The 15,392-nt window shown below is 43.1% G+C and overlaps 1 protein-coding gene across 2 annotated transcripts in view; it reads left to right on the forward strand.

The window, feature by feature from the left end:
• Nucleotides 1–7,516: 7,516 nt before the first annotated feature.
• LOC129851439 (synaptotagmin-2-like) overlaps nucleotides 7,517–15,392 on the forward strand; it is an 81,641-nt gene continuing 73,765 nt past the window's right edge. For both annotated transcript variants that reach the window (XM_055917978.1, XM_055917980.1), the window contains exon 1: nucleotides 7,517–7,910. The gene's annotated coding sequence lies outside the window, so the exon portion shown is untranslated. The remainder of the gene's footprint in view (nucleotides 7,911–15,392) is intronic.

Below are 15,392 nucleotides of genomic sequence, written 5' to 3' on the forward strand. Positions count from 1 at the left end.
TCTAAACCATTGTTGCCTTCAATGTCTTATACACAGTAGTTTGTAAAGACACAATCTATCATTGATGACTGCACTCCCATGAATGCAGAATCCTGATTATAGTGTTTTGCTTCAGACAAAACAGGGTAAAGGGTAAGGGTAAGAAAGAACCATAGTTTTGGTCAGTGTTTCCTAGAGGACAGCAATTATTTGCAAACATTAGATATTTATAAAACCATAACCTTAGACCTGTTCAGGTTTTCTGTGGCATTGTTTTACTAGTCTATTTTAGGTGAGGACCATAAATGCTGTCTTAAACAAATTGTTTGGGGAGAGGTCAAATGTGTTGAGACGATATGTTGGTTTATCTGAATCAGTGTTTGTTTAAAGCACTGAAGCACTTATTTCAGTGGAAGTAAGACTAAAGAAGCCTTTTGTGTACTTGTTATATATCATCCTCCTCAGTGAATTTTATAAAAATATAAATAGTGCAACATTAAAAAAGTTATCCTTTTCAGACAAAAGTATACTGAATATCTTCACGTCACCAAAACATTTATTTAAAAAAAACTCTGTTTTACAATGAAGGTCTGCAGTAGCCTGAACAGCACTCTGTAGGGTAGCACCATGGTGTAGCCGGAGGACAGCTAGTTTCCATCCTCCTCTGGGTACAAATACTTCAATACAAAACCTAGGAGGCTTGTGGTTCTCACCACCTTTCATAGACTTACACAGTAATTATGATAACTTCTGGAGGATGTCCTCCATCCCATCAGAGCTCTTGCAGCATGAACTGACATGTTGTACACCCAGTCAAAGGATCAGAGAATTAATATATCACTGAAAGCATAAGCTACCGCTACCTAGCCCTGCAGTGCATAAAATGTTGTGAGTAGTTGACTCAAAGAGAAAGACAATATTTATTTATTTATTTATTTAGTATATATATATATATATTTTTTTAGCCCCTTTTCTCCCCAATTTTCATGGTATCCAATCGCTAGTAATTACTATCTTGTCTCATCGCTACAACTCCCGTACGGGCTCGGGAGAGACGAAGGTCGAAAGCCATGCGTCCTCCGAAGCACAACCCAACCAAGCCGCACTGCTTCTTTAACACAGCGCGCCTCCAACCCGGAAGCCAGCCGCACCAATGTGTCGGAGGAAACACCGTGCACCCGGCCCCCTTGGTTAGCACGCACTGCGCCCAGCCCGCCACAGGAGTCGCTGGAGCGCGATGAGACAAGGAAATCCCTACCTACCAGAACAAAGTTAGCACTGCGATGCAGTGCCCTAGACCACTACGCCACCCGGGAGGCCACGAGAAAGACAATATTTGAACAGTTTTTAACAAATGAATTTATTCAAAAAATAAAGGAGAAGCAAGAGAGAGAGAGAGAGAGAGAGAGAGAGAGAGAGAGAGAGAGATTTCCATTTTTTTCACTTTCACTTACCGGTACTTAACTAGCGAATGCAGCTAGCTACTTTAGCGTACTCGAACATCAGGCTCAAAAAGAGAGGGATGCTATGTTAGCTAGCTGGCTATGGCTAAGCAGCACTGGAACTCTTTCAAGTCAGGGTAAGCTTTTGGTTTAATACATTTATTGCCACTAGAGCCCGCCGGTGTAACTGCTGAACTGCTTGCTAACTGTACACTGTACTGCATGAACGTAGCGGTTTTACTAACGCGTTAGTTCTAGTAGCTATGTTGACTTGACGTTAGGTAATATGGTGACAATGATGTAGACTGTGTGTAGCTCTTAGTGGATATGATATGAATGTTTGGATTGGAAAGTTTTTTTTGCCTGGTCACAGACTGATGTGTGCACTGAAGTCCACAAGCAAAGGAAAAAAGGTGAGAGGAGGAGAGCGTGTAGATGCGAGAAGGAATTATCCAACGATAAAAGGGCTCATGCTGTTAGAATGTGGGTGCTATGGAAGTGAAATGTGTTTGCGTTTGATCAGGGGTATATTAATTCTGTCAATTCTGTCGAAAACACGATTTAAACGTAAGCAAACAGAACAAAACGGGAATAAATATACCTGAATTTGTCCAATAGATACTCACAGTATTAACTGTTGGACTAATGATTACACCCTAGATCAGCTAGATGCAGGCAAAATTGTGCAAGGCAGTGTTGAATGTGTCAATGTCTGTCACCTTTGACATGTAGTAGCCTGAACCTATCGATGTTAGGGTGAATGGAATATGAATGACAGTCATCAAATGTGCTGTAAAAGTTTTAAAAAATAAAGCCATGCTCATAAAAATAAGTTGCCCTCCCTAATATTAAACGGCACCGGCCACCACTGTAATATACTGAATATACAGTTGAAGTCGGAAGTTTACATACACCTTAGCCAAATACATTTCAACTCAGTTAGGATCACCACATTATTTTAGGAATGTGAAATGTCAGAGTAATAGTATAGAGAATGATTTATTTCAGCTTTTATTTCTTTCATCACATTCCCAGTGGGTCAGAAGTTTACATACACTCAATTAGTATTTGGTATCATTGCCTTTAAATTGTTTAATTAACTTGGTTCAAATGTTTTGGGTAGCCTTCCACAAGCTTCCCACAATAAGTTGGGTGATCTATGGCCCATTCCTCCTGACAGAGCTGGTGTAACCGAGTCAGGTTTGTAGGCCTCCTTGCTCGCACACGCTTTTTCAGTTCTGCCCACAAATTCTCTATAGGATTGAGGTCAGGACTTTTTGATGGCCACTCCAATAGCTTGACTTTGTTGTCCTTAAAACTTATCTGGGATAGGAGGCAGAATTTTCACTTTTGGATGAATAGCGTGCCCAGAGTAAACTGCCTGCTACTCAGTCCCAGATGCTAATATATGCATATTATTAGTAGTATTGGATAGAAAACACTCTGAAGTTTCTAAAACTGTTTGAATGATGTCTGTGAGTACAACAGAACTCATATGGCAGGCAAAAACCTGAGAAAAAATCCAATCAGGAAGTGGGAAATCTGAGGTTTGTAGTTTTTGAACTCAGCCCCTATTGAATACACAGTGGGATATTGGTCATGTTGCACTTCCTACGGCTTCCACTAGATGTCAACAGTCTTTAGAAACTTGTTTGAGGTTTCTACTCTAAAGGAGGGGCTCATAAGAGCTCTTTGAGTGAGTGGTCTGGCAGAGTGTCTCGCGCGCTCACGTGAAAGGTAGCTACGTTCCACTTCATTTCTGAAGACCAAGGAATTTTCCGGTTGGAACATTATTGAAGATTTATGTTAAAAACATCCTAACGAATGATTCTAAACATCGTTTGACATGTTGCTACGGACTGTAACGGAACTTTTTTTGACTTTTCGTCTGCTCCTAATGAACGCGTGTCATGAATGTGGATTACTGGACTGAACGCGCTAACAAAAGGAGCTATTTTGACATAAATGATGGACATTATCGAACAAAACAAACATTTATTGTGGACCTGGGATTCCATGCATTCCGTGCATCCTGATGAAGATCATCAAAGGTAAGTGAATATTTATAATGCTATTCTGACATCTGTTGACTCCAACATGGCGGATATCTGTTTGGCTTGATTTGGGCTCTGAGCGCTTTACTCAGGTTATTGCTTTTTCGGTAAGTTTTTTTGAAATCTGACACAGAGGTTGCATTAAGGAGAAGTGTATCTATAATTCCGTGCATAATACTTGTATTTTCATCAACATTTATAATGAGTATTTCTGTAAATGGATGTGGCTCTCTGCAAAATCACTGGATGTTTTGGAACTTCTGAACATAACGCGCCAATGTAAACTCCGATCTTTGGATATAAATATGAACTTTACCGAACAAAACATACATGTATTGTGTAACATGAAGTCCTATGAGTGGCATCTGATGAAGATCATCAAAGGTTAGTGATTAATTATATCTATATTTCAGCTTTTTGTGACTCCTCTCTTTGGTTGGAAAATGGCTGAATGCTTTCTGTGACTAGTTGCTGACCTAACATAATGATATGTTCTGCTTTCGCCAAAAAGTTTTATTGAAATCGGACACTGTGGTTGGATTAATGAGAATTGAATCTTTAAAATGGTATAAAATACTTCTATGTTTGAGGAATTTTAATTATGGGATTTCTGTTGTTTTGGATTTGGGGCCCTGCAGTTTCACTGGCAGTTGAGAGGTGGGACGCTCACGTCCCGAACGGTCCCAGAGAGGTTTAAAGCCATTTTGCCACAACTTTGGTAGTATGCTTTGGGTCATTGTCCATTTGGAAGACCCATTTGCGACCAAGATTTAACTTCCTGACTGATGTCTTCAAATATCATTTCAATATATCCACATACGTTTCCATCCTCATGATGTCATCTATTTTGTGAAGTGCACCAGTCCCTTCTGCAGCAATGCACCCCCACAACATGATACTGCCACCCCCGTGTTTCACCCCCATGCTGCCTCCCCCCTTTTCCTCCAAACATAAGGTTGGTCATTATGGCCAAACAGTTCTGTTCTTGTTTTATCAGACCAGAGGACATTTCTCCAAAAAGTACGATCTTTGTCCCCATGTGCAGTTGCAAACCGCAGTCTGGCTTTTTTATGGCGGTTTTGTAGCAGTGACTTCTTCCTTGCTGAGCGGCCTTTCAGGTTATGTCGATATAGGACTCGTTTTAGTGTGGATATTGATACTTTTGTGTCTGTTTCCTCCAGCATCTTCACAAGGTCCTTTGCTGTTGTTCTGGGATTGATTTGCACTTCTCACACCAAAGTACGTTCATCTCTAGGAGACAGAACACGTCTCCTTCCTGAGCGGTATGGCGGCTGCGTGGTCCCATGTTGTTTATACTTGCGTACTATTGTTTGTACAGATGAACGTGATACCTTCAGGCGTTTGGAAATTGCCTCCAAGGATGAACCAGACTTGTGGAGGTCTACTTTTTTTTCTGAGGTCTTGGCTGATTTCTTTTGATTTTCCCATGATGTCAAGCAAAGAGGCACTGAGTTTGAAGGTAGGCCTTGAAATACTTCCACAGGTACACCTCCAATTTACTCATATGATGTCAATTAGCCCATCAGAAGCTTCTAAAGCCATGACATCATTTTATGGAATTTTCCAAGCTGTTTAAAGGCACAGTCAACTTAGTGTATATAAACTTCTGACCCACTGGAATTGTGATATAATCAATTAGAAGTGAAATAATCTGTTTGTAAACAATTGTTGGAAAAATGACTTGTGTCATGCACGAAGTAGATGTCCTAATGGACTTGCCAAAACTATAGCTTGTTAACAAGAAATGTCTGGAGTGGTTGAAAAACTACTTTTAATGACTCCAACCTAAGTGTACATAAAATTCCGACTTCAACTGTAGCTGCCTCCGACTGTTCCCTGTCAATGGGCCGAGTGTCACGATCGTCAACGGGACTGAGAGAGGACCAAGGCGCAGCGCGTGGAAAGTACATCTTTTTTTATTTTAAAGAAGGAAAAAACAAAACAACAAACGACCGTGAAGCTATACAAACATCAGTGCTGACACAAAACACTTCGACATAGACCATTCCCCACAAACAGCTAAAGCCTATGGTTGCCTTAAATATGGCTCCCAATCAGAGACAACAATAACCAGCTGTCTCTAATTGAGACCCAATTCAGGCAACCATAGACTTTCCTAGATACCTACACTCAACCATAGACACAGCTAGACTACTATACTAAACATAAACCCAACTACTCTAATAAACCCCCTAAACCTTACAACCACCCTAGACACTACAAAAAACACATACATTCCCCATGTCACACCCTGACCTAACTAAAATAATAAAGAAAACAAAGAATACTAAGGCCAGGGCGTGACACCGAGAACCTGTGACATCAGAAAGTCTATAGGACAAACTGGATAAGTGACTGAACTAATAGGCAAGAGACAATAGTGGCAGACTTGGTAGATTTTAATTATGTTTTAGTTGTCTTTAAGCAGGAAGTTGTACTATGATGTCATTTTGCTGAGTCTACCATTAAATTAGTTTAATGTTACACATTAGTACAATTCCCAAAAATGTGATAAATGGAAATGTGAATATTCTACCCAAGAATGGGAAGAAACGTGTCAGTTACCAATCTGAATCTGGTTTACAGTACCCCTGCCGCACCATTTTGAACTGTGTGATGGCAGACAGGCCAGGCCTGAGGAGGGATCTCTCTTCCAGACTTTCAGAAACACTGCAGTGCATGTGATCAGGGATAGCCCTGCTCAGCCTGCCGTCTGTCCAGCCAGCCAGGGTAGGAACAAACATAACTCATTGTTTTCAGATGGCGGAATTGGACTTCCATCAAGTCCATTTAATTAGCACTAAGGTGAAGAGCAAAGCAAGTAGAGAGAAGCAAGGAAATTGTGAGGTGCACGTAGCGTATTGCATGCTTGACCCGGAATACAGTGTGATGCTATGCATCTGCCATATGCCTTTCTACAAATATAAGGCATATGAAGAAATTAATTATTGATGAAGAATAAGACCATTATTCACAATTGTACAGAACGCAAATGGTTTAGAAACCATGGGCTGGCACGTTTTTGGTTAAAGTGTTGGACTTGGACCAAAAGGTTGCAAGGTAAAAATGTGATGTTCTGCCCCTGAACAAGGCAGTTAACCCACTGTTCCTAGGCCGTCATTGAAAATAAGAATTTGTTCTTAATTAACTGACTTGCCTAGTTAAATAAAGGTAAAAAAATAATAAAATGTTGCCCTGTCATAGTGTGTCCTTGGACTCAAATTACTGTTTTATTGTCTTACTATTACTGCGTTATAGCTCATTGGTTTATAGATATTAGTCTTGTGAACACAGGCATTCAGGCAGTCAGTCAGTCAGTCCTACAGGCTGAGCATCCCCCCTGAGGCATCAAGATGCAGTGAGCTGTGGTACCCATGTAGCTTACCCCACCCTCCTTCCCTCTGGCATCTTAAATAATTCACTCAGTGCATATTAGCTGTGTGAATAAGGAAAAAAGAGACAGATCAGAGCCCTTTTTACTCTAGCAGAGTTTTCTGTAGCGTCATGGCAACCGCTGCTGGAAGAACCCCCCCCCCCCTCCCTTTCTCTCGCTTCACACACCTCACTGCACTCTGGTCCTGCATAGAGACAGCGTCTCCGAGTGGAGAGAGCAGCACCTACGGCCAGACTCTCTGAGCCCCTGCAATGTGCCAGGCTCAGCGTCTGCACGGCACGTCTCTCCTCACTGCTTATCGATTCTCCCAGCCTTTGCTCCTCCCTCCCTTGCTCCCTCCCTCTCCCTCCCTCTTCTTCGCTCCTCCCTCCCTCGCTCCCTCTCCCTCCTTCTCCTTCGCTCCTTTACTCTCCCTCTCCCTCTCCCTCTCTCTCTCTCCATTCCAGCCCTCCTTCCTTCCTTCCACCCTCCCTTTCACCCTGCGTCTAATTTTCAAAGCTCAGCATTCCCCTCTGCGTGTACTGTAGCGAGAGAACAAATGAACGAGAGGAGGAGGAGCAGAGTCCAGAGTACGCCATAACCCCCCCCCACACCCAATTGATGACAAGTAGGATTTTTATTGAGTAGCTTTTCAGCCAATGAGGCTGCAGTGCCGGGAAATACAGCAGTGAAACGGCACATAGCTTTGATGCTGGTGCTGATTTGCAGTGTGAGAGAATGTTTATGTGCGCGTGTATTTCATTTCATTTTCCCCAGATCTGATTAACTCCTCACTACAGGCAACTGTTTTGTGTCAGTGTGTGTGAAGAGGGCTTTCGTGAAGAGACCCCCGGGGGTGACTGCGGGGACTGAGCACTTACAAGAGGCTTATCTCCTTCAGAGTGGGATAAACCCAAAAAACTATTCATCTCAAACATTTCTTCTCCTAAGACCTTATCTCAAGCGTCCTGCAGGTACTACAGACAGAAGTACCCTCCCTCTCTCTCTTTTTCTCCAGGAGACAACAGCTCTACGATACAGGTAAGGTGTCACTTCTTACTGTATGTACATATTTGTTGATCGGTGATGAGTGCCGTGGTCATGTATCATTTAGTCATGGCAGTAACCAGCCTCATTACACTGCCCGTCTACCTAGAGGACTGCAGTGGGAGAGGAAAGGCTCAAGGTAATTATAGCAGACAATGATCTCTTCCCCAGTTTTAATTTCCTCTGGCTTAATGTAGAGACACTGCAGGGAAAGGGAGGCTGCCAGTGGAACTTTCTCTCTCAGTATTGAGGCAAGTCCTCATGCGCAGCTTCATACAGTGCTGCAGTATCACGTTACATAATAGTAGAAAATGTGTGTAAGAGAGTAGAACTTGGGATGGGGCTGTTTTTCACATTAAAAAACATTGAAACAACATATTTCACAGTCCTCTACTTATTATGGATACCATTCACTTCAAGTATGCCAATTCAACTATAACTGAAGTGATCAGTGGAGTGTGTTTTAGTCCCAATTCAATGTTTGATCAAATGCCTTTTCCATTTTTTAAATATTTTTTTTACCCTAAACCAAAATCTGAGAGAAATTTACAAACAACCAATTTTCTATTGATCTGTTGACATCACGTTTATATGCAGTTATCTGGTTGATATAAGTCCATTTGTTTTCTATCTTTAAATTTAGACTAAAAGGAAGTTAAATGGTTGATAAAATGACATGATGACAGTTTTGAAGTAACATGATGAGAGGAACAGCCCCGTTCCACTATACATTCTGCTGCGCTGGGGGGCGCATGCAAGGTCAATTCTGCTGAACAAGCTATTCTGAAAGAGCCCATGCATGCATTGAAGAGGTGCTACCCTGTACTGTAATGGATTAAAAGTAATGATATTAACTGTCAAAGCTAGGTTTCTCATACCAAATGAACCACATCGCCCCTTTCCACCATGTGTAGCTTGTACCTAAGGTCATTGCATCATCATTGACTACGTTGACTGCGTATCTTTTCTTGGGTTAATTTCAAAGTCTTCCACACCACTCTGAAGGGTACCGTTTACCTGATAAAAGTGTACCTCAGTGAAAATGCAGCAGTTTATATCAGGTTATAAAACCTGATCTACTGAGCAATTCCATATTCCTCATATGCAAACTTTAGTCATGAGTCATTAGCATAAGGATGGAACCTCTATATACCACATCAGGATGTAAACGATGGTATTGAGAGGCAGCATTATCCAAGGTGACAAGTGAGTGTCTTTCTATGGGGCTGTTGTGTTCTCAGGTGGTGTTTCAGGCCAGTCGGTCTTCAGGGCCACTATGTGTACAGGACTGGGACTCTCCAGGTTTAGAACCTCCTATAGCTCCTCCCACCAGCTTCCTCCGGTGTACAGGACTGCCCGTACTGGGACTCTCCTGGTTAAGATGCATAGGGGTCCGCCTCCTCTGGCACAGCAGAGGTGATTCAGAGGAGCCATAGCCGCAGCACTCGCTCTCTTTCTCTCTCTCTCACTTGCACACATATGCAGACTCGCGCGCACACACACACACACACACACACACACACACACACACACACACACACACACACACACACACACACACACACACACACACACACACACACACACACACACACACACACACACACACACACACACACACACACACACACACACACACACACAGTTGTCGAGGGAATAGTGCTGAGCTGGCCGTGTCATGGGGGAGGATACTGGGATACGTACCAGTGCTAGTTCATAAATCAGTGAAATGGAGTCAGGGCTATTTTGGGTCGTAGGGGTAAGTGGGAGAGACATGTCTGGGGTTGTACTGCCTGGTTAAAATGGACGGGCTTTCAAAGGAATGAGGCAACACTACAGTAATTTGTAAGTAGAGGAGGTCAATTGCTGTTTTCTCTCCTGGTCAACATAAAAGCATTCTCGTACATCGATAGGTCTTCTACTCTTCACGTTGGAGTGGTTGGGCAGCTGAAATGGAAAGGCCTTGATGCTTCACCACAATATCTCGCTCTCTCTCTAGCTCTCTCTCTCTTTCTCTCTCTGTCTCTCTCTCTCTCTGTCTCTCTCTCTCTCTCTGTCTCTCTCTCTCTCTCTCTCTCTAACTCTCTCTCTCTCTCTCTCTCTCTCTCTCTCTCTCTCTCTCTCTCTCTCTCTCTCTCTCTCTGTCTCTCTCTGTCTCTCTCTCTCTCTCTGTCTCTCTCTCTCTCTCTCTCTCTCTCTAACTCTCTCTCTCTCTCTCTCTCTCCCTCTCTCTCTCTCTCTCTCTCTCTCCTCCCTCTCTCTCTCTCTCTCTCTCTCTCTCTCTCTCTCTCTCTCTCTCTCTCTCTCTCTCTCTCTAACTCTCTCTCTCTCTCTCTCTCTCTCTCTCTCTCTCTCTCTCTCTCTCTCCCTAAGATTTTATGCAGTAATAAAATGTTTGTATGATATCTCCCAGAAGATGTTTATTAACGACACGCCAGGTGCACATTGAGATGATACTTAGATTAGATTTTTCATTGTGAGTCAAACTGTACATAAGCTAGGGAAGTCTTCATGTGGCCATAGCAGACATTACTGTAACACATTCTGTGAAGTACATACAGATGTTTTATAATGTGCATTGTAAACTGACTAAAGGGAACTATGTTTTTGTTAGACTGATGCACATTTTGGAAATGCAATGGTCTCTTGTAATTCTCTAACATGGCCTTTGTACCGTTTAGCCACCATTTAGCCATGTTACAGCCATCTGAGCCAATGATGTATTATGAATACATTTTTAGCCTACTTTTATAGTGAGCCTGGACTTCCCTCTAAAAGTTACTGACTTGCTGTCTTTGTTTCATTGGGAACTGCAGGCAAACACTGTCAGTTTACGCTTTACTGCCGTGGTAGAGGGTTTGTTTGTGTAGCCAGCCACTGGGGTCAGATAGGAGAGAGGAGAAAAAGAGAGACAATACAAAGGAAGGTAATGAGATGTTGTCAGAGTCCTATCTTCCTCTCTTCGCCCTCTCCAGGTCCACTGCTACTGAAGCTAGCTGCCTGCCACCCCAATTGTCACTGCTTCTAGACAATAATGAAACCACCCTACAGGTTATTTGGCATACACATTATGGCAAGCTACTGCTGTTATTCACATACTCAGAGATAAAGGCCTACGTGTTTAAGTTTTCTCTGCCTTATAGTATATAATACATACTGTATCTTTGGGATCCATAACATCAACCTTGTATTGATTCTAAAGTTTGAACAATCCCAAAATGCTATGTTCAACTTGCTTTAAGTGTCATATCTAGCCTGAACCAGTCTGGTTGTGCTAACTTCCACTCCTTGCCACTCCTTGTCATGCATGACAAGGCAAGGAGTGGAATGTTAGCACAAACAGACTATCATATCTGTGTTTCTTGTCGTTTCATGCACTACTAACCGTAAACAGACTCTGAGTCAAGGATCTTTTGAATGATAAAACATGCTCTTGTCCAGGGTCCCCCTTCCAGGCAAACCGATGACTCAGCGACCTCCATCATACGTCTTGTCTTATCATCAGGTGAATGATAATGGCAAGGAGAAGTAATCATTATTTTAAAGTGAAGGGATTTGGTAGATGGTTTTTCATTATTTTGACCTCCCCACATTATAATTGGAAGAGGAAGTGTAAACTCTAACATAGAGTGTTAACTCCAAACACATTTTCACTAGAGCAGCTGTTTAGCTGGTTAAACAAAGGTTAGCCATGTGTTTGCAAACATGTATGTCCAAGTCAAGAAGCGTATCAGCAGCCAGCAGCCTATTCATGGGTGATTTTTAAAAGCCTATGTCAGATACTCCAGTGAGTGTAATTGGCTTAATATTAAGAGTTGAGAAATAAATGTGACATTATTTACATTTTTAGAAAGAAGATATTCTCCTCTTTTCTACTGTAGGTATGTAATTCACAATCCGTTTATTATGTTGTTGGTTGCAATATTCACAAAAACATTCAAACAAAAAATCTATATATTTTTCTGTATGTATATTTTCGCCGACCCCTGCAGTACCTCCACGGACCCCTAGGGGGCCACGGATCCCCGGTTGAATACCCCTGCTCTAATGATTGAATAACTAGTGACTGAGTGTTGGTTAGAGAACTCCCCATTATCTCATAGTTGGAGTGAGAGACAACAATGCAGCTTTCATTGTTCCAGTTCAGAGTAGTGTAGACCAAACCCTGCAGTCCCAGTAGCACTGATCAAGTACTGATCACCGACTCAGGAGGCGGACACACCATCCACCGCTTCCGAATATATTACTCGCTAATGTTCAGTCTCTGGATAATAAAATAGACGAACTCAGGGTGAGGATCTCCTTCCAGAGAGACATCAGGGACTCTAATATACTCCATTTCATGGAATCATACAGCCAGCTGGGTTCTCAGTATATCGCGCAGACAGGAATAAAGAACTCTACTGGAAGAAGGGTTTTGTGTATGTTTCATGATTAACCACTCATGGTGTGATTGTGATAACGTACAGAAACTCAAGTCCTTTTGTCACCCAACCTAGAATACCTCACAATCAAACGCCGACCGTTTTACCTCCCAAGAGAATTCTCTTTGGTTATAGTCACAGCCATGTATATTCCCCCTCAAGCCAATACGATACCCCGACGGCCCTCAAGGAACTACACTGGACTTTATGCAAACTGGAAACCACATATACTGAGACCTCATTTATTGTTGCTGGGGATTTTAACAAAGCAAATTTGAGGAAAATGCTATCGATGTTTTATCAACACATTGACTGTAGTACTCGCGCTGGGAAATCATTCGAGCACTGCTATTCTCTCTTCCGTGACGCCTACAAGGCCCTCTCCTGCCCTCCCTTCGGCAAATCAGATGACGACTCCATTTTGCTCCTCCTTTCCTATAGGCAGAAACTCAAACAGGAAGGTCTATTCAATGCTGGTCTGACCAATCGGAATCCATGCTTCAAGATTGTTTTGATCATGCTGACTGGGATATGCTCCAGATAGCCTCGGATATTAACATTGATGTATACACGTACACGGTGATTGAGTTAATCAGGAAGTGTATAGGGGATGTTGTTCCCACGGTGACTTTTAAAACTTACCCAAACCGGAAACCGAACTATATACTGCGCGCGATATACTGAGATGGTAGTATTCACGTATGTGGCAGGGTCTACAGTCAATCACGGAATACAAAGAGAAAATCAGCCACGTCGTGGACACCAACATCTTGATCCCAGATAAGCTAAACACCTTTTGCCTGCTTTGAGGATAACACAGTGCCTTCGAAAAGGGCCCCTCACAAGGACTGTGGGCTCTCGTTCTCCGGGGCTGACGTCAGTAAAACATTTAAACGTGTTAACCCTCACAAGGCTGCCAGCCCAGATGCCATCCCAAGTCCTCAAAGCATGCGCAGACCAGCTGACTGGAGTGTTTACAGACATATTCCATTTCTCCCTATCCCAGTCTGCTGTCCACAATTGCTTCAATGGGTCCACCATTGTTCCTGTCCCAAGAAAGCAAAGGTAACTAAACTACATGACAATTGCCTCTGTCATCATGAAGTGCTTTGAGAGGCTAGTTAAGAATCGTATCACCTCTACCTTACCTTACACCCCAGACCCACCTCAGTTTGCTTACCGCCCCAATAGATCCACAGACGATGCAATCGCCATTGCATTTCACACTCCTCTATCCTACCTGGACAAGAGGAATACATATGTAAGAATGCTGTTCATTGACTATAGCTCAGCCTTCAACACCATAGTACCCTCCAAGCTCATCATCAGGCTCGGGGCCCTGGGTCTGAAACCCGCCCTGTGCAACCCAGTCTTGTACTTCCTGATGGGACAGCCCCCGGGTGGTGAAGGTAGGAAACAACTTCACTGATCCTCAACCCAGGGGCCCCACAAGGGTGCATACTCAGCCCCCTCCTGTACTCCCTGTTCACCCATGGCTGCGTGGCCACAATCATCTAGTTTGCAGACGACACAACCATAGTAGGCCTGATTACCAACAATGAAGAGACAGCCTACAGGGAAGAGGTGAGGGCTCTGGCGGAGTGGTGCCAGGAAATAACCTCTCCCTCAACGCCAACTAAAAGAAGGAGCTGATCGTGGACTTCAGGAAAAAGCAGAGGGAGCACGCCCCTTTCCACATTGACGGGACCACAGTGGAGAACGTGAAAGGCTTCAAGTTCCTCGGCGTACACATCAATGATGATCTGAAATGGTCCACCCACAGACAGTGTGGCGACGAAGGTGCAACAGCGCCTCTTCAACCTCAGGAGGCTGAAGAAATGTGGCTTGTCCCCCAAGACTCTCACAAACTTTTACAGATGCACAATTGAGAGCATCCTGTCAGGCTGTATCATCGCCTGGTATGGTAACTGCCACGCCCGCAACCACAGGGCTCTCCAGAGGATGGTGCGGTCTTCCAACATTTCACCGGGTGCACACTGCCTGCCCTCCAGAATACCTACAGCACCCAGTGTCACAAGAAGGCCAAAGAGATAATCAAGGACATCAACCACCTGAGCCACAGCCTGTTCACCCCGCTACCATCCAGAAGGCGAGGTCAGTACAGGTGCATCAAAGCAAAGACCAAGAGACTGAAAAACAGCTTCTATCTCAAGGCCATCAGACTGTTAAATAGCCATCACTAGCTGGCTTCCCCCCGGTTACTCAAACCTGCAACTTAGAGGCTGCTGCACTGGAACACTAGTCACTTGAATAATGTTTACATACTGCTTTACTCATCTTATATGTATATACCGTATTCTCTTCTACTGTATTCTAGTCAATGCCACTCCGACATTGCTCGTCCTAATATATATATATTTCTTAATTCCATTACTTTACTTTTAGTTTTGTGGGTATTGTTGTGAATTGTTAGATATTACTGCACTGTTGGAGCTAGGAACACAAGCATGCTGCTACACCCGCAATAACATCTGCTAAATATGTGTATGTGACCAGTACAATTTGATTTGATTTGATTAATATGTTTGATGAGCGCCACAGTGAGCCTGAACAATCAGGCCTGTTGCTATGTCTGTGTTGTTTTTCCTAACTGTTAGAAAGATATGCTGTCTATGTTGTATACCGGCAGAGTTGGAAGCTCAAGAGGTGAGAGAGGAGGACGTATAGCTGAGAATTCTCATAGCTGAGTTGAGTCCACATCAGCACAAACTCCATTGACTGGGGTGGGCAACTATTGCAGAAAGGGCTTCCCCCTGTACTTCCCTACATCTGGTTGATGCGTGTGGGTAATCTAATTAAAGTTCCATCAATGACGTGTTAAACCATGATTGAATTTCTGAGAAATCTATGCAGCCATGTTAATGGGCAAACAGCAATCGAAACTATATCATATGACATTTACCCTCCTCTGTTAAATAAGGACAGCTCAACTTCACTGCCCCCTATTGGTCAGAATCAAGATCTTCAATTATAGACTTGTGCATCACCACAATGTGGGTGCAAAGATCTCAGAATAGCAACATTGTACATA

Source organism: Salvelinus fontinalis, chromosome 3 (genome assembly GCF_029448725.1).
Source record: "Salvelinus fontinalis isolate EN_2023a chromosome 3, ASM2944872v1, whole genome shotgun sequence".
Lineage (NCBI taxonomy): Eukaryota > Metazoa > Chordata > Actinopteri > Salmoniformes > Salmonidae > Salvelinus > Salvelinus fontinalis.